This window comes from Pleurodeles waltl, chromosome 4_2 (genome assembly GCF_031143425.1).
Source record: "Pleurodeles waltl isolate 20211129_DDA chromosome 4_2, aPleWal1.hap1.20221129, whole genome shotgun sequence".
Lineage (NCBI taxonomy): Eukaryota > Metazoa > Chordata > Amphibia > Caudata > Salamandridae > Pleurodeles > Pleurodeles waltl.
The window spans coordinates 742,141,396-742,160,709 of NC_090443.1; the positions used below are offsets into that span (position 1 = coordinate 742,141,396).

Genomic DNA, 19,314 nt, shown 5'->3' on the forward strand with positions numbered 1-19,314 from the left:
TGGCTAGACCCAAGCACCTCTTGGCACATTCAATATCTGTTTGTTTAAGATCTTGGTAACTCATTCTTGCTGCCTCTGACACACCTGAATTTTCAAGCTAGGGTCCAATATTTAGACTTTCTTACCTGTATTACTCGCTGCTCCTTTTTGTAGTCTTATGGTATGAACATACACCTTTACTGAAGTATGTAAACTGATATACATCACAAAGAGGTCTATGGCTAGTATCACAACTGATGTATAAAATACATTACAAATAGTATGCTATACACATATTCAAACGAATAGTATATAAACTGATAGGTAACAGGGCCTCTTAACAGTGGTACACAAAAGCTAATTTGTTGACTAACATACTCTAACAGAAAATTGTTAAAAGTTCTGTTTTATTAACCCTCACTTCAAGAAGAATGTTCAAAACAATACTGAGAGGAAACGTGTAGACCATCCTCGTGAAAAGGTTCAAAAGGCTTATGGTGGTCTCCTCTCTTTCTCAAGGTCCTCACAGTCTGCAGGGCTTCAGTCTGATATGTTCAAAACTATTTAACTCTTTCATGAGCGAGACACAATCAGCCACTCAGCGCTGAACTGAATAAGATTGGGACTTGCAGTCTGAAGACGAAACCCGCACCCAGACATGACTAACTGCTGTGTTTTTGTGCCAGAAAAACTAGTGCTTAAAGTGTAACATTTCACAGATGTTTCTCCCTCACCTGTCGTCTGAGTGACTCTGTAACCAACACCACTTTGCACAAATATCTGGAAGGGCTCACACAAGAGTACTCGGTTTTGGCAACATCTGTTCAGCAGAGGCCTGGTTATTGAAATGTGTGTCTGATGTTGATAAGTGGCAAAAAACTGCAACCACATAGCATGAGTTTAGCATTGTCTGAAAAAGCCTACAAATAATTGAAAGCAGCTCTCTGCCACAGGTAGGGTGTCACTAGGTTGAAGATGAGAATTAGATAAATCTTTGTGCTCAAGTAGTTAGCAGCTGTTTGGCCACAACGAGTTGCCTAATGCTTGACAGTCTGTCAGTGAGAGCACTGCTTTGCTACTGGAAGAAATAAACTTCAAAGGCATTTTACTGCTCTTTGACCATCTGACCTTTAAGGTCATTGGGGGTGCTGCAGTATCTCCTGCACCCCTAATTCTAGAGCCCCTAGTGGTTTACACATGGCTGGTTCCAGTCTATAAGGGCAACATTTGATCAACGGAAATGAGGTCTGGATAATTAATTCAAGCATTCCACTCATCTCTTTTTTGTTTTTCTAAGTCTTCTCTAACAACCGCGCAGGTACGATCAAGCTTAAAATGTGTATGTGGCATATACAAGTGTCCTACAGCAAGCTTTTAAAGGTTTCGCCCTGGTGTAAATTCCAAATGACCATCTCCAATCGTTCCTACAGCATCCAAATGCATGTCTTTTTTTTGTCTGGATTAAAGATGTTAGCTGTATCTTCGTCTCTTTTTCCCCAAAAATCTATTAGAAGACTGCATACTCAATTATCGCCATGGAAATGTAAAGGAGGGGGTGAACCGAATTGTAATCAGAGCTGTTACTGGATCATTATTGACTGCTTTGTTATTGGGATGTGAGTTGGTTGCTTTTTGTTTTTTCACATTGCTGGCTTTGAACCATATCTAGACATGAATACTTGATGTCCAGTTGCCTCAGCATATTAGCATATGTTGTTACTTGTCTTGATATATGTATGTCAATGTATAACTGTGCTTTTGAGACTACGAATAAATAGCTATATAAAAAGAATGCATATACACACACACACTTATACATATAAGGTCTTTTAGTCATCTCTTTTCATCCATTGGCCTTTTCAAGTGTCACTCACATTTGGCTTCCGCCCACCACAACATGCAGCATGAAGCAGTGAGTCAGACCATGCCATCCAATGGCTCTCTTGCACTGTGAGTGACTGCATTTTTCCTGACCACAGCTGTACAGTTGCATGGAAAGGAGTGCACTTCACTGCGTGGGCTGCTGGGCCCCTCCTTTAGTTTTATGTTTGCCTTTCTTTTTTGTATACTGCAAATATTAGCAAAGTAAAAAAAAAATGCATATTTGCCAATGCTTGTTGAACATCCTCTTGAGAAAATACTAATTTATACTAGTTGTATCTTGGAACCCGTTCTCGGTATCTCGTGTGTTCTATGGGAAGCAGTTTGTATTTTAATTTAACCAGTTGAATTATCATTGTTCATTCCTGCTGGACAAACACAGTCGTGTGTACACAAGCACTGGAAATAATAATAGTTTAGCTATTGAGTACGGAGAAGGTGTGCGTGTGACTCAGTAGCTCACAGAAGAGGAAGCAGTGCAGGTAGTACACATTTCCACATCCAGTGAATCTCGCACCAATGCAGTGAACCCTTGTTACTGTATGAAAGTCACGGTGATTGTTACTGCCTTGTGGAGGGACAGGCAGAGGGGTAGCACTTTGGTTACTAAAACATAAAATTAGGTTTCTGTTTATAAACCAAGTCTCTTCTTGTATTTCCTTTTAACATTTTAAAAATGCTTAACATATTTGTGTCAAATGTTCGCATAGCTGCTGCCCATTAGGTGGAAACTTTTTGGGAAACACTTTGCAGTTTGCCTGCACAGATAGTATAACCGTGTGTTTATAAAGACTGACATCACCTTCTCCTAGAAGTACAGAAATACGAGTACTAAATGTATCGACCTCTGAAGAATGACACGCTGGTCCCTCCTTCCTTCCGGGGAGGGGAGCCCGTGATTCATAAGCTATACACAGCCGCATTACGACACTGAGTGACTGAACGTGCAGCCTGTTCCTGGCTGCGTGTGACTCAGTGCCCCCAGCCAGGCACGGTGAAAGGAGTGTGTAACCGAGAACCTGCGCGAGCTCGGAGGCGCGAGGCGCCCGGGAAGGGGCAGCGCTGGCACGTCTTCGTCACCCATCCCACTGCACAGCAACCTCGCCGAGCCTTCCACTCCCCCTGAAAAAGATACAAATATTATTACCCCATGCCTGCACCCTCGGGCGCCAGCGCGAAGCCGGGTTCCGCGCCAGTGCATTCTTCCGCGGAGTTCATGTAAACAGGCTCGTCTGCCCAGGGCTGCGCGCGCGAACTTCCCGTCGTGAGGCGCGCGTGCTAAGTGAGCGCCACGCGCCAGGGCGCTTAGATAGGCGCTGCGAGGGCTGGGTGTTCACAGCAGTGAACGGGCGGAGTGGCAGGTGGAGCCGTGAGCGTAGATTCACCAAATGTGCCAGGATAGTTAAAGTGGCATCAGGCGCCCTTTACCCTCCAGATAACTGCCTCCTACTTGCTCCTGGAGGCATAGAACCGGGGGTGATTGGGGGGAAGGGTTTGGGGGAGTTAGTGAGCGAGATGGTGCCCCCGTTGCCCATCCGCCTGCGTCCCCTTATATGGCACAGCACTGGCATAACAAAATGGTGCCAACGCGGCTGGAAAGGCCTGCTGCATGTTATGGCTGCCTTTTTGGGGGCTGCTGGTGTTGCAAGCAGGGATGAGACACCCAGACATGGGTTGGGAGGTCCGTCTACGACAATACCAGTGGAGTAATTAACATTTCTCCCAGGCCTTGTTCACACGCCGCCCTTGTGCTGTTAATGCGTATAATGTTGGTCCATCGTACCCATTTCCAGTCCTTTGTGTGTGTGTGGAGGGGGGGAGGCTGAAGCACCGTTGGCTCCTTCCCTCGTGGAGTAGTAGTGACATAATGTAGTCACATCATCGCAATGCGTCAATGCGCCTCCTCTTTAAAGGTCTTTTATATGACCTTTCATATACTGGCAGCGTGGTGGGCGGGCAGAGGCTGAGACGCCCAGCCAAGGGGAGGGGGGTGTTCAGCTATGTCAGTACCACCAGAGTCACCTGGTATGCATCAACAGAACTGGTATGAGGTACCCATTTATGGCCCTTATGGATAAACTTCAGAGGCTAATAATGGTCGAAGGTGAAAGTGCACATGGTGTAGGGATGGGGGAGCAGGGGAGTAAGTCCACCAACAATGGGGAGGAGGCATGGCTGCAATCAGGGCTTCTGAGCCCAGGACAGATTGGTCACCGACCCGAGTGACCAGATGAGGATTCGTTGCAGCAGTTGTAGATTCACGCCAATGCGTACAGTGTTTTTAGACTCTAGGGCACATTTAAGAGACCCTTAGCACCGCCAAAGCATAATTTGTTTTGATGCTAAGGCAGCGCTAAAGTTGCTTTTTCCACCTGCCAAATTTACAAAGTGGCATTTGTAACCCCTTGTGCCACATTATGCCTGCACCAGGTATAATGTATGCAAGGGGGGGCGTTCTGGCGCAAGGAGGCACGCAAAAATGGTGCAGTGAAATGTAACAGATTTCACTGCGCCATTTTTGGCATCATATTTATCGCCTGGTCAGAGCAGGCGTTGAAACAATGCTTCCATAGAAACCCATGGGTCTCCCTGCATTTTGCTACACTAGCGTCAAACTTTTTGACGCTAGTGTAGCAAAGCACCACAATAGCGGCAAAAATGTTGACGCTATTGTGCTAACAACAGCCATTGTGTGCCGCATTATAAATATGGCACAACCATGGTGCTGTTAGATGCTGGTAGGGGGGTGCAGAAAAAGTGTCGCATCAGCTCCAATGCGCCACTTTTTCTTAAATATGGGCCTTTGTCACCTGATTATGGTGGGGGTGCACTATGGGAGTGCAGCACGTGAGTTGAAACACAAGGGATAGGCAGCCGAAGCACAGGGCTACCCTCCACAGAGACAAGGAGTAGGAACTGCAGAAAATTTACACTGGTCTGAGTAATTGGTTCAATTTCTGTCCCTCCAGTTATCCACATAATTCAGGGGTGAGAACTGGAGTGGCAAGGGCAGTGCCAGCAGTGCCAAAGGGCCTGCCATAGGTATCAGTAATTGAATCGCTAGGTGGAGATGGATCAAAGCACAACATGCCATCCGGCACAGCTATAAGAGCCACCGAGGTCAACAGGGGTAAGAAGCGCATTGACCAATGAGGCATCGGTGACGTACAGACGTCACACCCGGTCCAGAGGGACATGGAACGCTCACTATGCACCCCCACGCTGCTGGGAACTTTGGAAATGGAGCCAGCTTCATTTGTAATAACGTAAAAGCTGGAGTGGCCGATGCAGTTAGTCCATACACATCAACCTGATTACATTACAATAATGCACTGCGGCAGCGGGACCGCAATCAATATGGGCATTTTTAATATAAACTTCAATTCATTCTTGAAACTGTGGTTATACTTAAAGCTGACAAAATATGTATTTGTGGACCATCCAGTTTAACAAATCGGTGCCACTTGCATACACCTTTGGACTTAATGTTGAACATACAATCATACTACCTGAAGGAGTCCGGTGGTGCCCTGAAGAACAGTTTGCCTGCTATAACAGGTGTGCATTGCTTCCAAGGCTTGTTCAATAAACTGTATCACAACAAGGACAACGAAACATGTTGTCCAGCCCTACATGCTTAGATGTATAATTCAAGACACACGAGCCAAAGTAGGTGGCCTTGGTTGGTATCCATGTTTGTATGAGAGTCTGTGGTACCAACAACTTCCTAGCTATAAAAAGACACCTGAATATTACAGTCTGAAATTTGAGGTTGAACTGACTTCCTTAAAACGTGTAGTTTTAAATGTGAAAAACTCATGTTACATGTGCTGGCATAAGACCAAACAGGAGAAACTGCAAAGCAGCGTTAAAGATCAAAAGACCCAGTATTGCTGGGGTATTGATGGCAATCAGTATGGTGCTGGTGCAGCCATTCAGCCCTAGAGAGAGGGATCCGGACTTCCAGGGACTCAGAAATTACCTAATAGAGAACGTAATCGGACAAAGGTAGGGGTCTTATAGACCTGCCTTACTAGTGCAGCAGTCTGCTAGACCTACTGTTGCAATATGCATAGAGTAGTGTTTGGGACAGGCCCCGTAAGCCAGTGGTTTGCTTGGGTGAGAGCCTTTCAGCCGTTGCTTTGAGATGGCATCAGCCATTTGTTAGATTACCCTGAGGCAGTGGTTCTTAACCTTTTGACTCAGGTGGCCCTCCCACTTCATCATTATTGGAATCCAGGGACCCCCACTGAGTCATTACTGGAAGCAGGAGACACCACCCTAAGCATTTTCTACTAGTTGAATATAACAATACACAAAAATAAGCATTTATCAAACAGATACACAACATATTTAATCATTTATTTAATTGACAAACAAATATTTTTTTTAAAATCAATATTTTAATGGGAGATTGGAACTTTTCTAAATTGAACTGAGGTCAATAGTTGTCTATGTACAAGTCTGATGCACTTGTACTGCTTCCACAAGTCAATCGGAGGATATTAACATAAGTGTTGGCCTCCAATTTGAAATTCCTTCACATTTATAGAACATTTTAAAATGTTCAGATTCACAAATGTACAATCTATCCTTACACTTTCTGATACATTCTGTCCTTTATCTCATACATATACATCGTATGCAAAAGAAGTTTATTTGTTCCACTGAATTACACATTTGTTTCAATTTATACCACAACAAATACTTTGCTGGGGATGGCAAGAGACTATCACTTTACACTAGAGGAACACAATTTTGTTTTCCTTAGCAACTAAATTCATCTACCTGGCTGTTGCTAAGATTCGGCTACCTTGATCCTGTTGCCGGGTTGTGACTAAAATAAAGATTCAGCCCATTGGGCATCCTTTTCAAAGTCAGTAGGTCTGGCTTACCACTGAAGATGCAAACCTGCTCTATTAGCATTGCCAATGCTTGTTGTGGTTGAGATAGTAAGAGGATTAACATTGGTAGTATATTCAATTTTAAATAAATAGGGGTGGGCAAAACCGCATACTTTTTTCCTTCCATAACTTATGTAAACATGTTGAGGTTTACATATATATTGTATGAAAAGCAGGATGTTGCACTACCTTTTAATCATGAGAGCTCCCTCTGCTTGCACATTCTTCCCAGCCAGAAAGTAAATTTATGTGTGGTACCTCCTATTTTGTCTGACTTGTTTTAGTTGGCTGTAGGATTCTGGGCACTTTAACACTGATTAACAGTGCTAAACTGCATATGCTCTCTGTCTAAAATGTATTGTTGATGCCTTTATCCATGATTGGCATATCTGATTTTCTAGTAAGTCCCTAGTATAGTGCACCATGTGTGCCAAGAGGCTGCAGATCAAATGCTACTGGTGGGCCTGCACCACATGAGTAGCCCAGTAAACATACCTCACACCTGCCAGTGCAGTGTTTGTGTGTGCAGTTTTAAACTGCCATCTCGACCTGGAAAGTGCACCCACTTGCCAGGCCCAAAGCTTCCTTTTTACTACATGAAAGTCAACCCTAAGGTAAGCCCATGGCAGCCTTGTGGGCAGGGTGCGGTGTATTTAAAAGGCAGGATGTGTACTGGTGTATTTTACATGTCCTAATAGTGAAACACTGCTAAATTTGTTTTTCACTATGGCAAGGCCGATCTTTCCCATATGGTAACATGGGTATTGCCTTGAAATATCTTTTAAGTGTAATTTCCCATTGGGAGCAGATAAAGATAGGGAGTTTGGGGTCTCTGAACTCACAATTTAAAAACACATATTTTGGTAAAGTTGTTTTCTGAATTGAATGTTTGAAAATGACACTTTTAGAAAGTGGTCCTTTTCTTGCTTAACCATTCTGTGTCTCTGCCTTTCTACTGCATATACACGTCTGGGTCAGGGTGACAGTTGGGCTGCTTGCGTATTCACTCTAGCCCAGTGGCATTCAGACTTGTTAATGCCGCGCTCCCCCAGGGTGAGAAAATAAATCACCAGGTCCCCCCCCTCTGAATGTTTCATAACTATTCTATAAAGTTGGCAATGTTTTAATATGACTGGAAGTATTTAAAAATTGCAGTTAAGTTCTGTTACCTTTTTACAAATGCAATAAACATGTTTCTGCTTAAAACAAAGCATTCTTGTTTGCAAAATCTTTCTTTTGGCCAGAGCCTGGAGCCCCCCCCACCCTGGGATCAGTTGAGGCCCCCCTAGGGGGGCCCGCTCCCCAGTTTGAAGACCCCTGCTGTAGAAAGTCACACAAAGGGAGCCGAGGTGTGCCCTTCATATCCTGATGGCTCATTACCAGGCTGGTGGGTCGTCCTGAGCTAGAGTGGTGGGAGGAGCTGACACTTGCACCTGAACAGGGCCGTGCCTGTCCTCACCCAAAGCAGTTTACAGCCCCCCCGGAGTGTGTCTGGTACCAGGGCAGGGAAAGGCAGGGTCTTGTGCACTACAAAGACTTCTCTTTGAGGTTTGCCTATTTCAAAGACAGAAGTGGGTGTAAGTACTGGACCTCTGTCACCACAGAGTTAGAATCCTTTTGGACTGAGGACATTCTACCAGGAAGAAGAGCTGGATGCTGTAGGAGGGACTGACACGCTTCCTGTTGCTTTGCTTTGCTGGCCTGCTGCTTGCTGTTCATGTCCTGGAAGTGAAAGGACTGGACTTTGCTTTCTATATCTTGCTTTCTAAGGTTCTTCAAGGGCTTCAACTGAGCGTGCTTCCTGTTAAGAAGTCTCAGGGACATCAAAGACTTCACCTGCCAGCGCCTGGACTCTCTTTCTGAGAGGTCTGACTTGCCAAGTTGTGCCACATCCAGTTCCTGGGCCCTTGGAAGTGAGCTCGGTGCAACCCAGAAGAAACTAAGCACATAGATTCCAGAGTGACTTTAGAACCAGCACCGCTCTCCGACTCCTCACCCCTGCCTGCACTGGAGTCATGGTGTCCACTAAGTGCAACGGCCATAACCTGAAACACAGGCCCGACACTGCTGCAGAGCCTCTGAAGCCACACCACAGCGTGAGCCCAAGTACTGTGTTACTGTGCGTCCGTGACACCCGAATCCGCCACAGCACCTGTAGCCCCATGGTGTGATCGCGACAATGCAAAGTTGACGCCTCGCATCTAGATCTGCTGGATTTATCGACCCCGCCTTGTCATAAGGAAACCAATGCCTCACCACCGATGCCGCATCACCTCCCCTGCAACCGCAAGGAACCAATGCCTCACCTCCCCTCCCGAGCAGTAAGGAATCAATGCCTCACCTCCCCAGTAGCCGTAAGGAACTGACGCCACACCAGCTTCAGCGATGCCTCACCTCCCTGACTCTGTCCAACGTCTTTGTTTCCTCATCTTTTACCAGGGTACTGTACCTGGGGTCTGTACAATTCCGTGACCAGCCTGCTCTCCATGGCTCAGCAAATCAACGCCATATCATCCTCCTGCTTCAACACCCTCCACATGCTACGCAAGACCTTCAAGTGCATTCCAACAGAAACCAGAAGAACGGTCACCCACGCCCTCATCAGCAGCAGACTGGACTACGGCAACGCCCTCTACGCAGGGACCACAGCCAAGCTTCAGAGAAAACTCCAGCGCATCCAGAACGCCGCCGCACATCTCATCCTCAACCTCCCTCGCCACGAGCACATCTCCGTCCACCTCAGATCTCTAAACTGGCTGCCCATCGACAAAAGGATTGTCTTCAAAATCCTAATCCACGCTCACAAAGCTCTCCACGACACCGGACTGGCCTACCTCAATGAACTAATCAATTTCCACATCCCAACTCGACAGCTCCGCTCTGCCGACCTCGCCCTCGCAACAGACCCCCACATCCAACGCACCACCTCCGGCGGCAGATCCTTCTCCCACCTCGCCGCCAAAACGTGGAACTCCCTCCCCACCAACCTATGCAAGACCCAGGACCTCCTTTCAGAAAGCACCTCAAAACATGGCTCTTCGAGCAGTAACACCCCCAACCCCCACCCCAGCGCCTTGAGACCCTAATGGGTGAGTAGCGCGCTTAAGAAATTTGATTGATTGATTGACTCCCTTGTGAGTGGCATCAGACTGCTGAGGATGACTATGTCAAGATGACATGATAGCCCCAGTTGGAGCTATTCTGCTTTTAAGCGCTTTACTACGACTTGATCTTTAAAATATAGGCTATTTTTCTAAACTGGTGTGGAGTATGTTTGTGGTGTTTTCACTGTGTTACTGTGTGTTTGTGTGTACAAATATTTTACACATTCCCGCTGAGATAAGCCTGACTGCTTGAGCCAAGCTACCAAGAGGGTGAGCAGGGGCTATCTTAACTGTTTGACTCCTTTACCTTGATTAAAGTGATGCTCCCTACTTGGACAGGGTGCAAATCACTGCCAACTAGGGACCCCATTTCTAACAGGCATCCAGATTCTGTAAGTCGTGTAGTGAAAAGTTGCAACTTCAGCAAATGAGCTAAGGAAAACAATTTCCATGAGGCACGGATAGAGAGACATGCTGTCCAAATCACTCCCAAGCCTCCGTACCTGCATGGATACAGAGATCTGTCCACAGTACTTATGAGCCTCCATACCTGCACAGATACATAGAGCTGTCCACAGCACAACATGCCTCCAGCCCTGTATGGATACAAAGATCTGTCCACAGCATTCCACAGAATACATCCTTGCACATCACAGACTACTGCATGGATACCGAGGCCTGCTGTCTCCATCACTCCTCAGCCAGTATTACTGCATGAATACACAGGCCTGCTTTCACCATCAGTTGAGAGCAAGTGTTACTGCATGGATACAGAGGCCAGTTCTCCCCATCAGTCCTGAGCCAATTTTACTGCATGGATACAGAAGCCTTCTCTCCCTATTGCTCCTGAGCCAGTGTTACTTCATGGATAGGTGCCTGCTCTCACCATTACTAACTACTGAATGGATACAGAGGCCTGACCTCCCCATCACTAACTACTGCATGGACACAGAGGTTTGCTTTCACTATCAGTCATGAGCCAGTGTTACTGCATGGGTACACAGGCCTGCTCTCCCCATCACTAACTATTGGATGGATACAGAGGCCTGCTCTCCCCATCACTAACTACTGGATGGATACAGAGGCCTGCTCTTTCCATCACTAACTACTGCATGGATACAAAGGCTTGCTCTCTCCGTCACTAACTCCTGGATGGACATGGAGGCCTGCTCTCCCTCATCAGTCCTGAGCCAGTGTTACTGCATGGATACAGGGGCGTGCTCTAACTGACACTAACTACAGCATGTATACAGAGGCCTGCTCTCCCCATCACTAACTACTGCATGGATACAGGGGCATGTTCTCTCCATCACTGACTACTGCATGGACACAGAGGCCTGCTCTCCCCATCAGTCCTGAGACAGTGTTAGTGCGGCCTGGTCTATCCATCATTAACTACTGCATGGACACAGTGGTATGCTCTTTCACCACTAACTACTGCATGGACACAGAGGCCTGGTCTATCCATCACTAACTACTGCATGGACACAGTGGTATGCTCTTTCATCACTAACTACTGCATGGATACAGAGGCCTGCTCTATTACTAACTACTGGATGGACACAGAGGCCTGCTCTCTCCATCACTGACTACTGCATGGCTACAGAGGCCTGCTTTCTCCAGGACCCCTCAGCCAGTGTTACTGCATGGATACAGGAGCCTGCTCTCTCTGTCACTAACTACAGCCTGGATACAGAGGCCTGCTCTCCCCATCACTAACTACTCCATGGACACAGAGGCCTGCTTTGTCCAGCACTAACTACTGCATCGCTACAGGCCTGCTTTCTCCATCACTCCTGAGTCAGTGTTACTGCATGGATACAGAGGCCTGTTAGAATAATAGGGCAATAATCATGGTTCTGTGGGCTCCTCGGTCCTCTGGGTCCTGCTGCACCAGTGGAAGCTACACCCCTGTGTATGTGGTGAGAGTTGGCTTGTACCTGCCTACAGAAGACCTCGCGTGCCTCACATTCCCGAGTCCGTGAAGCAGCAGGCAGGGGCGGAGCTTCAGGGGAAGGGGGTACACCTCCATAATAAAAGTATTTTCTAATAAGTAGTTGAGTGCAGGTGCTTTCTGTAGAGTATTGTGAGGTGTCAGTCGAATTTCAGCAGAACATTTGAAATACACACAGACAAAAAGCACACACACTCTCTGCTTTGAAAGTCCTGAAAAATATTGGTTATCTTACAAAACATTGTTTTCTCTTACTTCTCCTCCAATCGCATTCCTCTCCCTTCCCGCTGCCCCTTAGGCCCCTCGCATGCACCCTGCTGGTTGAATAAATGGTTTTACACATTTATATGCCAGTCTGATAACTTGAAACTCACATCCCTTCAATGAGGGGAAAAGGTTGCCTCCTCGGTAGGACACCCCTGGCCTTTGTAAAAACCTTATCCGTGGGCAGGTCTTGTGAGCTGCGGGCTACAGGGAAGGGAGCGGGGGGTTGGGAATAGTTCAGGAGTGATTAATAGGGTCCTCCAACCACCCCCTGCTATTCCCGTAGCATTGTCGTTTTTAGGAGAATTTAAGGATTAAACCTTGAATAAGCACGCAGCCAGCAAACAAGAACATTCTAAGAAAAGTGTGTTTGCCAAAAAGGAAAAATCCGCACGTGCCGAGTATGCCCGGAATGCCTTGTTATGTTTGAACGCTCACACACAGGGCAAAAGGGAAGGAGCCGCGCTGCATCATGGGAAGTAAGGACTGAGTGAGAGCCACAGCAGACTGTGAGGCGGCCTTTGTGCCAAAGGGTGGAATGAGTAACCGCTTAAAGACGTGCACCCAAAGTGGCGTCGCGAGGGTGACATGACCCTTAATGCAAGAATGTAAATAGGTACTGATGCTCCCATGATTGGGTAGTAAAAGTAATACTGGGCAGGCGACCAGATATTTAAACCACGATATTCCACACTCATAGAAGTAGGTCACCCTATAACTGTGGTATGGTGGCCCCTCACACCCTTGGGCCCCGGTGCAGCATGTGCAATCATGACAGCTACCATCCTGCAACCTTGATTTACTCAAGTTCAAAAGGAGTATAAGCATGGGTAAAGAAGGGGGATATTTTTTTTCGGGTGGGGGAGGCGGGTAGGGGGGCTGGTGTTTACCCATCTCTTCAATGCCTCCAAACAAGATGGAAAGCAGCAACATGGGATGCTTGGGGTTTACCCATTCCACTCATGCTCCCAAACAAAATAACTTGCAGGATGTAATATCTTTGGGATTTGTCTAACATATTGGTTCCCCAAATGAAATAACATACAATACACTCTCTGAGTTAACTGATAATCTAGGAGTGCTGTGGTTCACCCATCCCATTGGTCTCCAGTAAAAAAAGAAGCATGCTTTGGGGTAACAGATGATGTGTTGATTTTCGAGGCTCTCTCAAGCTACTGGCTTCCCCAAACAAGATGTGGACAAGCCTAGAGGGTAGTGTGTGGCCTGTTATCGTTTGAGCTCATCTTACTCATTGATACATGAGATAAGAAACAAGAGTGGTGTAAGGTGAAGATCAGGGATTCTCCTACCTAATTAATCCCCTGATCACAAAGCTGTACCTGCACTGGACCTGATGTAATCCACTTCGTGGACCTATCAGTTCTGGAAGACCATCTTCAGTGTTCAGTAAATCACTAATGAACCACAACTTAACCAATATTAACTGACTGGTCCACACACCACTAATCCACCAAATCCAGCACATTGAAAAATGGCACAATACACCCTTAAAAAAGCACACCTTTCTCTCATCCTACACATACCTTAAGACTTGTCTTCTAATTTCATGTGAAGGGCTATATTATGGCGCTGTTCATAGCAACAAAATGTTAACTGCATTTCTACTTATCAGTAAGACGGCAAACCAAACAAGTAAACTATTCAAAATCTACCCTGACATCTCTGTACCACAAAACAGGGAAGACCTTATAGAAGTAAATGTGGTAAAGATGCAGGCTTTGCTCCCAGAATACCAGAGATCCACCCTGATCATTGGTACTGGATCATACAATTTGGATTATTCTAGCCAATCATGTTGCCATGCGCTCCAAGCTGGAAGCAGGTGGAAAAACAAATGTGGTTAGGTTCCTCTGGTACTTTCCAAATTGCAAGCTCCCACTTTACCTTCCATTCATAACCTGGATCTGAGAAACTGGCCTGAGCCGAAATTCCATGGTTTGCGTAGATTCTGAACTTTATGCTGGCAAAAGTCCATATGTCATTCGTTTTATATGCAATGTATTTATGATCAAATTGTATATTTTGAATTAGTGTAAATATATGTTGGACCCTGGGTTACTACACTGTTTGTGTGTTAACGTTTTAAGTGCCTTGAGGTTTGTGCCTCTAACATTGTTGGGGTTTTACAAATAAACAACACATATACAACGCCTCCCACATGAGATGCTTATCATAAATTACAGTATCCGGGGAGTGCCATATTATCAAATATATGAAAAAAGCATTTCTAATACAAAATCAGAAATATCCATATTGACAATCAAGACAATCCTGAAAGGTCTGTATTCCCTTCTAGACCCTCTGGTAATCCATGCCTTATAAACCACATTGTTTATAGACAAGCCTCTCCAAACAGGAAACAGAAGGTAGAATTACCATCTAAGACCTATTATTTGGACCACCTCTAACACCGCCTAGCGAAATTGGTACCAACAATCTTGGTCAGAACATCAAAGAACTGATGAACACCACTTTACAGCAGGGAATGGTCACAGGTGCTCCAAAACACAGTGATAACCCCTACAGCCGAGAACATAAACAGATGAGCAATGTGAACTATTCAACTACCCCCCCCCCCCCCCCCCCCCCCCGCTGTTCCACAGGAAGACCTCGGAGAGGACAGCTCCAAAACTCCTACAGGTTAGTAAATTTGTTTTCAGACCTGCGGCCTCACTCCAGGTCATTATGGACATTGTCTCTTATCCCAAATTTCGCCTACAAATCATTGATTTGGGTTGTGTTAATCTAACTAGTATGATGAAAGCAAAACGGGACTACAACACCCAGGATGCATTAGGTTTTCACGCAAACATGCAGGACCTGAAACAGTGTCCATAGGACCTGAATGGAGGGGATCACTCTGATAAGCATGGAGAGAAAAAAAGTATTCGGCAGTATGGCTACTCAGCCCATGCACTAAATCCCATCACCCGGGCATATTCTGTGTGTTCTAGAGAGACAAATTGTTTAAGGTATCGCCAGTCTGGAAGCCCGCAAATGCCCAACAAATTAAATGGGACTGTCCAGGGGAGCGATGCCTACACTGGCCATATGCAATGTTGGAAGTGACCACCTGGTAACACGCTGACTGTAAACAAAACATGATCATAATGTAATATAATGCAGGTTTACTAAAATGGTGACCTTAGGGAAGTCAACAGAATCATGTTGTTTTTTTAGACAGGTGAACAAAATAAAAAAGATGGTGGAGTGACACTAACCAAATAAGACTTAGCCCACAGGAATGGGGTATATTGTCTTCCAAAAAAAATGTTTTCTCCATTCGTTCTAAATGGGATTAAACGCTTGACATTCTGCCCTCACCCTTGGTGGCGAGAGAGCTAAGGAGTTTGCACCCCCTCTGAGAGGAAATTCACCTCCGCCCTCGGTGCCACTGTTTTCCCTCCCCTCTCACGTTACCCCCGCTCTTCTGATGCTGCGCGGGCACTAGAGGTGCACGGAGGCTGCACGCACCTGAGGACCCGCATCAGCAACAGCGGTGTGTCATAAAACGAGCCGGCACAAGCCAGCCCCGTGCCGCTGACCTCACTGTCTGCAGTGCGGTGCGCCGCGCCGGCCACTAGGGGGCAGTGTGGGCGTCCCCTCGCAGCCGCAGCAACAAGTGGCAAGCACAAAGCGCGAGGGGAAAGTACCACAGGCGATGAAAAATGTAGACTATCAGGGTGTGGAAATCAGCGCCGGGCCCCGTCTGAAGTGTGATCACACAGATTCCACCCAGTGACAGATGTAAGAAGGCATCCCGGAACAGCAGGGCGGTGGCAGCTGTACAGTAGCAGCTGAAGTGACCTGCCGCCTCTCAGTGGCATCCCATTCATTTCCATCAGCAAGTTCCTCAAAGTTTGCTTCCGTTCAAGCATACATACTAAATAATGAGGGTCTCCGGCATTAAAGATACAACATATAAAAGTTCTTATTCACAGAATATGTAAACAATGTCCCTCTAATTTAACCCATGTAATGGATCTTCTGTTAATATCCCAAAAATCGTAGTAGATCTGGCTTTTGTGAACCTACGCTGGACTCCGTTTATTATACTGGACAGCCCGTAATCTCGGCACACCAAACCCGTGTGCCGCGATGTCTTTCTTATTTGATCCTTGTTGCTTATAGCACCTAGAGGAGACTAAATCCCCAGAGTTGTGTTCTCGTGTGCCATGTTCTTACTTTCCGTGGCATAATGTTTTCCCCCATCGCTTTCTCCTTTTGCGTGTGTTTGAGTCCTCTCATGCCAGCGATTGGACTATATAAAAAATCGAACATGTTTATCACGTAACTTTTAAATTGGACGTAAAGCGTAAAGAGTCTGATCTAAACTGAAATAGACCATTTTCTGGCGGAAGACGTGCCTTTTCCCTCCTGATCAGCCAACTTGTATCTGTATCTTGAATCTGTCAAAAACTGAAGGCTCCTGAAACGACGCCCCACAGACGTGATGTGTTGAGTTAAACCTGAAAGCAGGATGTTTAGACCCGACCATCATCCTAGAGTGGGCAGATGTGAAAACCATTATCAGCATGTGCAGTGTCAAGTCAAAAACAAAGATTTACGCCCTCCGCCCTCTTTCCCCGGGGGTGGGTCTGAGAGCAGCCATTCACTCCCCCAAACAATACTCCCCAGACAATACCCCCAGGCCGACACACGGCCACCCCTGCTGCCATCCTCAGATAACTTTAGGGAAGAAGCAGGTTGGGATGTGTGCCCCCCGTGGCTGCCCCTGCCTCCCCCAGCTGAGACCTTTTCAAATTCACTTCCAAAGCTGTACGGCCGCCTTCCTGCCCGCTAGCAGAGCCCGGCGCAGAGGGGGCAGGCGAGCCGGGCTGACAATGGGCAGATCTGTGCGGCACAATGGGGCCATCCAGAGGGGGTTTCCAGCCGTCAGCAGAGGGGCCCTCTGACGAGATCACAATCACACCCTCCCCGTGTTGGATCTCTTTGAAAAGATTAACTCGTCAGTATCTCTGGGGTAAGGTAGAGAGAGGCGCGTATTCTGCCCCATGCAACAACTTTGTAGTATCACAGCATCTCTCTCACTTAAAAGCGTGCCCCCTAAACAAAAAACGTGTTGATAACTTCGGTGTTCTCACCCTCTTTTTCCTGAAACCTTCCTCCCTCCAAAGCAGGTCAACCCCTCTGTATCCTGCTGAATCTCCAAGTCCGTTGTATTTACGTTTTTAAGCAAAAACTTGCTCTTACGCTGCACACGGTCCCCGTTCAGGAACGATAAACACACGCACTCTCAGAATGCGCTGCAGTTTTATAATAATTCTGCAAAGCGCCCAACTCCGGTCAGGTGCTGCTTCGAGGCGCCAAGCCCCGTGCAGGATGAAAGGCAAGGGGAAGAGGACGCGGTGATTAATATGGCTGATAACCCAATGCAAGTAACTATCACCGATGCAACAAGTTACGCTCCTTACCCTCAGGCAGCGATCGCCCGCAGACTATCGGACTGCTGGATCGATTCAACCGGTGCAGACAAGCATCCCGTGCAGTGCCGGGGAGACCCACACTTCCGCCGGCTCGGATCCCTCTGCCCTGTCGGAGCGCGGGGTGCTGTGCAGACCCCTCCGCCGGTGCTGAGGATGCACACAGCCCTCCCGCCGCCCTCGCTGTGTGTGCAGCGCGCACCGCGATCCGATGAACTCACGCCCGCCCTCCCGCAGGCACCAGCGCTGATTTACTGCTCCTCAGCCACACCCCCGGGCAGGCGGGAGCGGCCGGTGCCAGCGCCCCTCAGCCCCCGCCCCCTGCCCCGCCGCACGCGCTGACCCGCCGCTGCCCTCTCCCAGCATTTCATATATTCCTACTGTTTCGTCCGAAACCTGCAGTAAAATGAAATTGATTCAGCGTATAGTGTGCACGCTGTGTGGTCCGCTCGGCTGCCTGACCCCAGTAACTTGAATTACACGTGTTAATCGGTATTATGAGCCCCGCAAGGGCAGCTAGTGCATGTTTATAGGTTTCCCTGTCACCGAGAACAAAGGTCCAAATCCATTAAAATGATTGTGACTGGGCTCTACTGTGCGGGCAAGAAGCAACAGACAATTACTGAAATTAGTGCCCACGCTATCCCAGTGTGCGCTATACGAAGGTTTCCCTCGGCACTCTTGTAATAGCGTGTATCAGCAAACAGGGTGTATGCTCTAACCAGGCTCTCGTCAAACCACGAAATTATATACCTGCTGGTTAGATAGCTCAAAGAGTTCACGCGCCTGCTGCAGGCTTTTATCTTAGAAGCCTTATGATTGGGTCACGGCGAGCATTTCACCTATCCAGCGCTAATAAAACGAGTAGCTCTGGTTTTGAAGATAGCAGCATATGTTTTGTTGCAGCGCTGTTCATCAGATTCCAGCAGAAGGCGCTTTGGTATTCGATCTCATGTCTCTAAGACTTTACAAGCAACCATATGGTGTTGCTTAAATCGATGACGTCATTAAAACCTAGAGAAAACACGGATGGAAGAAAAGTAGTGGGCATTTAAATCAACGAAACGGATGGAACAAACTCACTGGCTCATTGGCTATTAAGTGACTTTGATGATCTTCGAGAACTAGTTTCTTTCACTCTGGTGCCTTTAAAAAGGCGGGAAATGCCGTCATAAAATTTCTGTCCACCTTGAATTCAACTATTTATACAACACTAGATGTGATTGGACCTTTTCCGATAAGTAAGATATTAGTTACCAAATTAACCAAGAAACATCTGAACCTGGAGTTCCCCTGCCAGAAGAGAGACATCAAGTTAGAAGAGATTTGGCACATAAACTATTGGACAGCTCTCCTTATAATGTGAGGTTACCACAGGGCAGGCAAACAGCTAATGAAAGCGGCGAGGCACGCGGGTCAATGAGGTAGACCCAGCCAGTGAGTGAGACCTACCACAAAGCCTCAGATCCAGGGGTTCTAAAGAAAAGCACCCTTCTCCCGACAAGAAAAGACACCCTGATCTTTTACCTCTACAGTTATGAAAATCTGTGACTCTGTAAATCACCTTGACTCAAAGAACCCCTCTGTACATCAATGATCTGCGTAGTGCAGCCTTACCTCCGAGGACCAGTCCCTGCCCGGTAAATCAAGTAAACTTACCTGCTCCGTAAGGCCTTAGGCCAGCATCTGCAAACCTATGCGCCATCTTTCAACGTGCTTCAACCGTGCCTCTGGATCCTAGTCACTGCTGATTGCTCACACTT

At 47.0% G+C, this 19,314-nt stretch overlaps 1 protein-coding gene across 2 annotated transcripts in view; it reads right to left on the reverse strand.

Annotated features, from left to right (window-relative positions):
- BCAR3 (BCAR3 adaptor protein, NSP family member) overlaps positions 1-17,796 on the reverse strand; it is a 167,645-nt gene extending 149,849 nt beyond the window's left edge. The window contains exon 1 of one of the 2 annotated variants that reach the window (XM_069232382.1): positions 17,543-17,796. The gene's annotated coding sequence lies outside the window, so the exon portion shown is untranslated. Of the gene's footprint in view, positions 1-15,431; positions 15,485-17,542 lie in introns of those variants that run through there. The other variant, XM_069232383.1, reaches the window with a different exon arrangement.
- Positions 17,797-19,314: the final 1,518 nt, after the last annotated feature.